We start from the raw sequence: 11539 nt of genomic DNA on the forward strand, positions 1-11539 counted from the left end.
TGGCGATTATTGTGGAGTTGGGCTCATCAGAGGTAATTTGGGAGAAAGATTAACATGAGTACTTGATTCACACAAGTTAAATAAAGCCTCCACTCCTTGAGCTGCTTCAGAGAAGTGTCCAGAATCAACAAACTTTTCAATTGTATCTGCTTCTAGCTGGTCAATATCATAATAGTAGTTGGTTCTGCCACTGTGTCTTCCACTATTGTATGTGAATTCTCTTGTTGAATGTGTAAGAAATCCTATGAATGGTCTTCAACTGATAGAACAGTAGCATTATGTTGCATGTCCATAAAGGAAAAATCACATTCCCTAAAAATAACACCCCTGCTAACAAAAAAAAGTTTTAGTCACTAAATCATATAATATGTATCCTTTCTGAGGTGTGGAATACCCCATGAGCACTGCCTTTCTAGATCAAACAACAAACTTATCTTCTTTCAATACATTTGTGGCATAGCATAGACATACAAACACCCTCAAGTGAGTGAATGATGGTTCCCTACCAGACAATAGTTCAAAGGGACTTTTACCATCTAAAATTCTAGAGGGTAATCTATTCAATACGTAAACTGTAGCTTGTATACCTCAGCCAGTATTTACTTGGAATATTTGCCTGAAATTTCAGTGCTCTGGCAATATCCAAGATATACCTATGCTTTCTCTCCACAATGTCATTTTGTTGTGGTATATACACACAACTACTTTGATGAAACACACCATGAGCCCTCAAAAACTCATTCCACTGACAGCTGAAAAATTCTGTCCCATTATCAGTTTTAATTATTTTAACTAAGGTGTCAAACTGAGTTTTTACCATACAAAGAAACTCTTTCAGAAAAATAGTAGTTTTATTCTTTAATTGCATCAGAAAGATCCAAGTTGCTCTAGAGAAATCATCTACAACAATGAGGGCATAATACTTCTTATCATGAGTAGTTGTTCTATATGGTCTCCATACATCCATATGCACTAATTGAAAAGGCTTAGAACTTTTCTTCTTACTATTAGGAAAGCTTAACCTAGACTGTTTTACCACAGGCCAAACACGTTTATTATGTATTGAACTATCTACTTTATATTGCAAAAATAAAATGTGATACATCACTGGCATAAAAGTATGTCCTAATATTTTATGCCACAAACTAACATAATCTCCAGCTCTCCCTGTTGCATTAGTCAGAGCTACTAACTACTTGACTCCTCTTCCTTTTAACAAATATAATCTATCATGTTCCTTACCAGTCTCATTCACCCTGCCACTATATAGATCCTGAAATACACACAACTCAGGTAGGAAAATGGCAATACAAGACAAATCTCTAGTCAGTTTGAGACTGACAACAAGTTAAACTTAAAGTTAAGGACATAGAGCACATTTTCAACTTGCCATCTTCTGACAGACTAGAATTACCAACATGAGTGATATATTTACTATCTCCATTAGGCAACTTCACTTTATTATTTACAGGATTGTCAATACACCTGACATCACTCAACAAATCCAATATAGATGTTATATAATGTATAGCTCCTAAGTGTACTATCCCATTTTCTGTATGTATACTTGATGAAAGAGAAACAATTATACCTGCCATATGAGCTCGAGTCTGTGTCTCATTAGTGTATGGGGTAAAATTAGTTAGTGATAATTAGACAATTGTCGATAATAACGATTCGAAGATTTGATATCAGATAACATTCAATGAGCAGTCGATGCAGAGAATATTAGAATTTATAAACAACCGTTATGCAACCATCAATGATGGTTTTATTCTCATTCAAGATGAGCTTGATTTGAGGATCTTGTCTCCCTAAATAAAGCTATAAATAGGAGAATTAACATCATTTGTAGAGACAGAAAATATTCTGTACACAAAAGCTATATTCTGCTCTCAAAATTATAAAAATATTTACTTCTTCTGCTCTTAATATTGTTTGTATTTTTGCTACTGGAAAGACTAAACTCACAGTCAGTCTTGTATTTCCTTTAATACTATTTTATACTCTTACTTGTATTCTTATTCGTTTCATATTTTTTGGATCAAATCAATTCACTTGTCTATAAATCACGTAATAAATTTAATTGTACCATTTTACGGGTAAATAATTTGGTACCCACCATGGGGCATAGACAATTGTGTAATTGCTTTGATCCATTCATTTATTGCTAACAAATTTTGATTCCTTTCTTAGCAAAAGAAAAATTCAATATCGCAACTAACGATATTGACAATGTCTATAATGTTGGAGCACACAATGAACGTGACAATCTGTTTCAACGTGATAATTCAGCCAATGAAACCCGCAATGAAGGAGATGAGACAACTCCAGTTCATGAAGGCTAATATCCTCGGCATGTGTAGGGCCAACTCCTGATGATGCTGATGATGAACACGTTGTTGCTATGGCCAAAATCTTGAGAGAACATTAAAAGGCAATCATGGGTCACTCTCAACGCAAGATTAGGTGATGACAGAATTATAGCAGACGTTATCGGGTGCTTCCAATAATTCTCATAGAAGGGCTCTGATTCCTTCTAGCATTCCCATAAATCAAACGGTTCGAAGAACCGATAACGATGCTCCAAGGGAGGAAATCAGTTTCGACGAAGCAGGAGGTACCGGTAGTGGATCTTGGAACAACAACTTAAATGACCCTTTCAAAACCGAGCTCATGAGATTTATGAGAGAAATGAATGAACGAATGGATCCAAATACAAAGGAATTTTATGCTCGGATGGATCAGATCTCGGGAGCGCCACCGGTGTTGAAGGGACCAGATTCAAAGAAGTATACACAGTTGCCAAAATATGATGGGACTTCGCTACCAGCGGTTCCGGATGATTGGGCAGCAGAGGTATTTACAAAGGTTCTCAGCCCGTTGAGTTTCGATGCTTCCCGAAAGTTGAAGGAAAACTTGCTTGAATTTCAGACAACCACATGGGCATATGTTCATAATCTCTACGAGATCAACTCGGTTCCTCGATGTCTTTAAAAGGATGAAATCGTTATCTAAATCTTTATAAGTTCAAAAATGATTTTGATATAGATCGGAGGTCCTCTAGAAGTTGTTTTCAACCTTACGAGAAGGTTTAGAGGCGTGGAAATAAATGTTTTCAATCTTCGGATAGGCTTGCTTTCGGTAGAAAGGCGGACCGGGGTCGAAGTAACAGATCATTGCAGGAGAAAGAGGTATCGGGGTTTTGAGATTTGACATATCCTAGATTATCTGACTACCATTTTAACATTAGATTGGTAGAATTGGTGTCGGTAATGAGGAACATTAAAGAAGCTAGGTTCCCGAAACCAATTTGATCGAATCCTAGCCAAAGGGATCCTAACCTATGGTGTTAATTCCACGGGACTCACGGCCATAGGACTGGGGACTGCCGACACCTTCGAGAAGGGGTGGCAACATTGTTGAAGAATGGTCACCTCAGAGAGTTTTTAAGTGACCGTTGTCACGCCCCGACCTCGAGGAGCGCGACCGGCTCTCAACCGAGATATCCCAGTTAAGCAAGCTTGCTAGATGCCTTCTACCCAACCTTTCCCATTAACAATATAAGAACTAGTACAAGTGATAGACATGATAAGATTCGAGTGTTCCACATTCTTTTTTCATTACTAAAGAATATTCATTTATGATTTCTAAAGTATTACAAGTTTATAGATATGATGAAAAACATATTTTCCCAAATACCAACACTTACTAGTTTAATTCCCAACATCAAACACCACCCACAACTTGTCTAAGGAGCCTCTAAGTACAATAGAAGAGAAGAATGGAAGTGCTGGCGACAAGGCCCCGACTATACCTCAAAGATCAAAATACAAGATGAAATGACACAAGGCCCAGAACAGAATAGGGCTCACCAAAACCTGCTGAATAGAGAGTGACTGCTAACGAGTACCAAAGCTGCCCACTGATGAACCACCTGCATCCATTGAAGACGCAGCGCCCCCGACAAAAGGGATGTCAGTACATGTGGAATGGTACTAGTATGAAAACCAAAACACCTATTCAAGGACTTGAAAATACAACATGGATATGATGAATCATGGTAACAAATAAAAGGGCTTAGATAGCCGTTAAAGTCAAAGCAAATTTATCAAGAGCTTCCAACAACATTTATAAATTTTAAGTCGGGGATCCTCTGTAACCACCTTTACACAAAGCGGCCCTGCCACCTCACCCCAATGTATGCAGGTGGAGGTGCAACCACAATACCATAAACTCTACACAAAGTGGCCCTGCTGCCTCACCCCAATGTATGCGGGTGGAGGTATAATCACAATACCACAACTCTACACAAAGCGGCCCTGCCACCTCACCCCATTGTATACGGGTGGAGGTGTAATCACAATACACAATCCCTATACAAAGCGGCCCTGCCGCCTCACCCCAATGTATGCGGGTGGAGGTGTATTCACAATCACAATCTCTACACAAAGCGGCCCTGCCGCCTCATCCCAATGTATGCGGGTGGAGGTGTATTCACAATCACAATCTCTACAGAAAGCGGCCCTGCCGCCTCACCCCAATGTATGCGGGTGGAGGTGTATTCTGGGGTTAAGTTATATCAACCTACCATTCCTCGGTGACTAATAATACTCCCGAAAGAAAACATTTTTTTGATTTTCATACAAGGGAAACATAAATACAATTGCATTTACCTCATAACCTTTCACACCATTTATAGCCTCATTGACACTTTCAACTACTTACAACATCATTATTTCATTGTCTATCTTGGCCATACATATGATTTCTCATTTGTGGCACAATGGCCGTATTTCATATTCCACACTTTAATTTCTTTCCTTTCATGGATCATCATCATAAATATCAACAAATAGAATATTCCCGAAATCACAACTTTAGGTTCATTAGTAATGAAGACTTTAAACACAATGGATTTATTTCCAAGAAATGGAGTAAAATTATTGGCAATCGAAGCACAAGTTAAAATCATAAACGAGTAACACATCATTTATTCTTGAAATACTTTTCCCCAAAAGGGAAATACACAATTTCTACTCATGAATATATAAGAGCTTAAAACACGTTGGAAATACTTATAAAGCATAGCATTAGTTGAAACAACCACATTTAGGCATGACTTGAGTACATAAGCTTTTAGGCAAATCTATTTTCAAAGTCAATTTGGAACAGTTGAATCAAGGCTCATTTCTTAACCTTTATCACATCATTTCATTTTCTTGGCACCATTGGCCACAAGTATAACTTTTATATTGGTACGATGGCCACGCTTTACATCTCCAACCCACTTCTTTCACTTTCAAGCATCCTTATAGATTATCAACAACAAGACATTTCAAATCAAGACCTTAAGTACACATATGGGCAATATGAGTTTTAGACGCATGGAGTATTCTTTCCAAGTTAAGCATAATGGACTTTCATTTGAAACACGACTCAAAGCCATAACATTTTAATACATATATCATTCTTGAACACATTCCCGAAGGATAACATAATATGATAGGAACATTCAGAACATATTTTGAATACATAATTCTCGACACTTTGCTTACTCGGGACAATCGAATTTATTAGGAATAACTCGGAACATGGGAATAAGGAACTTGAGCCAACCATACTTGAAACTTATGGGAACATCATGGAATTCAATTCTAAGAGATTAGTTTATCCAACATATCTTGCTTGAGCTTTCCTTAAGTTACTACAACGTTCTGGAAATCCTAACAATCACAATCTATTTTGAGACATAACAGAATTGAACACAAATTAGAAAGATATTCATGGTTTCAGCTCATTTGGATATTTTATCAAGCACTAGGTGTGCAAATTTGACCACAAGGTTCTTCTACAAGATTTTATTCACTCCATAACCCATTAAATACCAAATATTTACTCATATTTGCTCAATTACCTTCCCACCATCCTTATATTTACATTCATGTACAAAAAGCAAATCCCACACCTAAGAATCATACATCCCATGACTACTTTCAGTCCAAATTCCGAAATTTAGGGTTAGGGAGTAGAACCTTACCTATTAGATAAAGATCTTGTGGATTTCTCCCATGAATCTCCAAAGCTTGAGAAAGAATTTGAAGCATGAAGATGTTGGTGCCCTTCCTTATCTCTCTAGAATAGCTCTCCCCTCTTTCTAAAATATCAGATTTTATCTAGTAAAATGACCCCCTAAGGCCTTATATCAAAATAGGGTCGGATAAGAAAATTTCCAAAAATGACCTCCGAAGTCAATTATATGGTAGCAGAATTGTTATGTGGGTAGAAGAATCAATATGTGGGCAGCAGAATGGCCACAAAATGGTATGTCAATTCTGAGATAGCAGAATGATTATGCGGCCAGCAGAATGGCCACAAAATGAATTTCAAATTCTGGGTTGGGTCTGGTCCATTCCGCGATGCAATTTCGTGATAGCATAATCATTATGCGGACAACAGAATCATTATGTGTCCAGCAAAAATAGTTTTCAAAATTTGAGTTGCTTCTGGTTCATTATGTGGTCATTTCATGGTCAGCATAACAGATCCACTATAGCATAATGGACCACAGAATCATCATTTTCTGCAATTTCTTCTACCCCCTCCACTATGCATTGTACAACCCAAAAAGTTCGTACCATGACTCGTTTTCTACAATTTTCGAACATATTAGCCTACCTCGGCACCACGAAATCCCAAGTTCTAGGTAATATTTTACGGGGCCTTACAACCGTGCCAATAATGACTGTGGGAGAAACTGGGATAATACAGAACCATCAAAGCCGGTAGCAGGGTCACCTTAGATGACAATCAACATGATTTTATGAGGAGATGATGTCAATGGAGTGACATTTTCGGCAGTAAAGAAGATGAAGATATCGGTGACTCATGGCAAGAGGATTCGAGAAGTTTCAGAAGATGACATCACTTTCACAGAGCAAGATGATGATGGACTTCTACCACACAATGATGCTTTGGTAATTTCTCTTAATGTTTTAGATTTTAAAATTAAGCGTGTTTTGGTTGATCCAGGAAGTTCGGCCAATATGATACAATGGAGAGTTTTGGGGCAAGCAAAATTAATCGGGAACATCATTCTAGTGATAAAGCTTCTAGCTGGCTTCAACTAAACAAGTGTGACAACCCGAGGAGAAATTTTGCTGACCACACATGCCGAAGGAGTAACAAAGAGCACCCTATTCAAAGTGATAGATAGCGACAAGGGCTATAATGTAATCTTCAGAAGGCCTTGGATACATGAACTTCAACATACCATCAACTGTTGAATATTCGGACACAAGAAGGGATCAAGCAAATTAGAGGAGACCAACCAACTCTGCGAACGCGATCGAGATGAACAACCTTCCAGTCCCAGTTTAGCTCCTCTAACTCACCGTGTTCATAACCATATCTATGCGAATGCGAAGTACAGACTAATCAAGCTCTGTGAACGCGACTCTCTCTTCGTGATCGCTAAGAACAAAGTCCCCACCAGTCCACTTTACCCTTCGCGATCGCGACCCTTCTTCCGCGATTGCGATGCACACAAAACACACCAGAAACCACCATCTGTAACACATAGAGAAATGATCTGAAAGTATCCTGAAATACACTCGAGGCCCCCCGGACCCTATCCAATCACACCAACAAGTCTAATACCTCATCCAAACTTATCCAATGGCTTAAAATACCACAAATAACATCAAAACCATGGATCGACAGTCAAAAAATCCTTCTTTTAACTTTCAAACCTTCAAACTTTGATGCACTCGTCCGAATCACACTTAGACATATCGGATCACGACCAAACTTCACACACAAGTTCCAATCAATAAAACAAACCTATCCAAGGTCCCGGAACACTGCCCAGAGTCCGATAACATACCATCGCGATCGCAAATGGTTGGGCAGTCCCGGAACACAAGTTCGCAGAGTTGGGCTCGCGATCTCGAGTGTGCCCTCGCGTTCATGTAGTGTGATTTCATGGGCAAGGCTTGTTGGCTTTCGCGATTGCGAGGAGGTTTCTGTGACCGCGAAGAAGGATTCCTGGGCAAACTTTATAAGTTGGAATTTCGGGATTTCATCTCATTTTTCATTTGGGACCAATCGGAGCTGACTTTAGGGGCGATTTTGGAGGTCCATTTCACCCTTCTATTAATAGTAAGTGTTTCTAACCCATTTTTATTATATTTTCATGAATATATATGAATTTAGGCATGTAAATTCTAGAATTTAAGTGAAAAATATGGGATTTTTGGTAACAGACTTAGAATTAATACTTTTGAGTTTTGACCACGATATAGGATATGGAATTGGAAATAAATTATATATTTGAGTTCGTGGTGCTATGTGTAATAATTATCTTCAAGAATTTTTGAAATCCCAGCACGTGGGCCAGGAGGTTGACTTTGTTGACTTTTTGAGCAGAGTTGAAAATTATTATAAATTATTAAATTACGAGTATTGGAGTATATTTTGATTAGTTTGCACGTTGTTTGATTAGTTTTGGATCGTTTGGCATCGGTTTGAGGTGTTTGAGAGGTGTTGGAGCCGGTTATCGGATTTCGGAGCGAGGTAAGTGTTGCACCCTATTTTGCACAAGTCAAAATAAGATTCAACTTATGATTTCCTTGTTGATGATAATAGAGAGTCGCCACCTAATATTTAAAGGTATACTAGGGTACCTATTTAATTACTAAGGTTATTTCTTTATTAGTCTGCTAACCGGTGAGATTTTGGGTAAGGGTTCTTATTCTTCTAAGAGAAAGGTATTAGGCACCCTTTAAAATCTACCTGAGGTAGCTCTATAGGACTTAGACTAGGTGTAAAGTATTAGTTGTATGTACTCTGCTTAACAAGTGTTAGAGGTACGACATGCTATATATCTAATTTACAACTTAATACTTTAAAAGAGGATATGTAGCTTTTTATTTTTATAAAAGGATATAGGTTTATAAAAGCCTTGAAGGTAATGTTTGTATATATATGATTGAAAGAGTTTTGAAGTATGGTATATAGTGTTTGTGTTTAAAAAACTTGTAAGATGTGGCCAAGTTATAAAGCACTATGTCTTTAAATGAATATGACTATTTGTGTAACTCTAATAAGGGTATTGTGAGAGTGGGTTTAAGATATACCTTGGTTTTCAAACTTCATTTTACTTTGAAGAAATCATTGGAAGGCCTTTAAACTGGGCAGGGACACTTGTTTAGAAAAACTCAATTTTAGAAGGTCAATTTTCAGATTTCGTTTCTGGTTTTTGAAAGAGAAAATTGTCATCCTTTGCTAAAGATATTTTGATTCCTAAAGACTTCATAAAATTGTTAGTAGAGATTAATTGTATAAACAATATATGATTAACAAATTAAGGCTATCTGGTATTAAGTCTAATGTTTCTTTTAATCTTATGTCTTTTAGGCTTGCCTAGATTATTGACATGATTCAAAGAGATAAAGTAAAGCCTTTAATCTAGTATGATAAGTGTTATATACATGTGGAAAATAAGGACAGTAAAATTTAAATAAGTTGTAAAGGAAGAGAAATGGACTTTGGTATGTGCCTGAAAAGAAGTAGGCCCAACAAATAGTAGGAACGAACAACAACATTCTTCGGATTCCATTATGCGCAAGTACATGACTTGGGCCCGAGTTCTTTGAGAACTCAGCAGGCCCAATTGTAATACATGTTCAAGAAAAAAAAAGGTCATTAGATATGCTACTCTAAGCTCATAACTACACATGAAATAAACTAGGCATGGGTTTAAGACATATTACAACAATCACTATCAGTTGAAAGATATAAGAAGAATTAGTGTGGAGTCACAGATGGTAAAGTGATTCACAATGAAAGCCTTTTGTAATCATTAAACCCTAGACCTAAAAGGAGTAATAAATGTGAATAGGTTAGAGGCGAAGGATAGAATTCCATTCAAGGCCAAGGCAATCTCTGGATCCTTGACACTTCAAAGTTTCCAAGGGTCTCAAGGCCCAGGGCAGTGCTTGTGTCAGGGAGAGTAGCCCAACCAAGAATTAAAATCTACTCTCAAATACCCCTAACTACTCACACTCATTCTTCCCTACATGTTTAGGTGCTAATGAGGCATTCCATGTAGGTTCCCATACCACATAACACCAAACCATTAAAGTATGCTTTCTTATAACAACTATTACAGATTACTATATGATTACAGGACAACCAATCACTCTAGTACAACCACAATTTAAACATAAGCATATGAGTCACTATGAATAATATGACATTCTAGGTTTGCTCAAAAGAAATTAGCTTCAAGCACACATAGAGACAAGGGCATCATCAGATTACTGCTAGAAACCAAAACACCTGAAATCACCTGTCTTAAGAGTAAATGAGGTACATAGTTATAACAAGTTCAGGACTACATCTTCTTAATAGCCTTCAATCAAATTTGTCAAGGATTTGTTTTAATTAGGTCTTAACTTCTAGCATACACACAAGTTAGCAGTTTCAATGGAAGCTTTTAAATAATGTTAATAGAGATGTAAGTTAACAACTTCAATCAGAAAATCATCTAAAGAAATATTAACATAGATACAAGTTAACAACCATAATTAGAACTTCTAAAGAGTATTGACAGTGCTACAAATTAACAACTTCAATTAGAACTTCTAAAGAGTATTAACAATTTAACAAACTTCAATTAGAACTTTTAAAGAGTATTAACAGAGGTACAAGTTAACAACTATCTCATTCTAAAATAAATGGCATGACCACTTCTTTATAAAAGCTTTAACTTCACACTAATCTCATTGGAGAATAAAACATACTACTAAACTAAAACAAGGCAGGATATTCACCTTATATTCACAAGCTAAATCTAGTCCATTTATGTGAGTTTAGTGAAGTTCTAAGGACAGTATAGACATGTACATGATCATGAAAGATAAACAGAGTTATCGAAGAATCAAGATGAGTGAATCCAGGGGAACACCAACAGGGTACATTTAGCAGAAGTCATATTATTACAAACATGAATTAGGATGTTATTCATATAGAATTAGGCTAACAATGTCACTATATGAGTTTCAGAAAAGGGGTAGAATCATCACACTGGGGAATTTGTTAAGCAAGTCAAGTATGGGATTTCAGGTATAGTGAAGCCTAATTGCAGCACTTTAGCACAACAGATGAAGCATCAGAACATGAACATGTCTTAGACAAACCTCATGACTTAAGTCAAGTATATGGTAATCTTCAGAATACACACAAAGATGGTACATGAATCTAATTAGATTAGGATATGATTATATAATATGATCAAACAACCATGAGTTTAATCAAAGAGCCAATGACCTTTTAAGAGTTAACAAAATCACAGAGGCATACCAGAAAGAGAAGATAGATTCAAATGTCATAAGCTGGTGTTCCCAAACTAAGATGATAATCTTGTCTTATCACTAAATAGATTCATACTTGTTTAAGTCTAGTTTGTCAGATGAGCCACTACAGTTACAAGTAATACCTAAGGCAAGTTTGTATAACAACCATGACAGTACTAACA

The sequence above is a fragment of the Nicotiana tabacum genome, chromosome 9 (genome assembly GCF_000715075.1).
Source record: "Nicotiana tabacum cultivar K326 chromosome 9, ASM71507v2, whole genome shotgun sequence".
NCBI lineage: Eukaryota > Viridiplantae > Streptophyta > Magnoliopsida > Solanales > Solanaceae > Nicotiana > Nicotiana tabacum.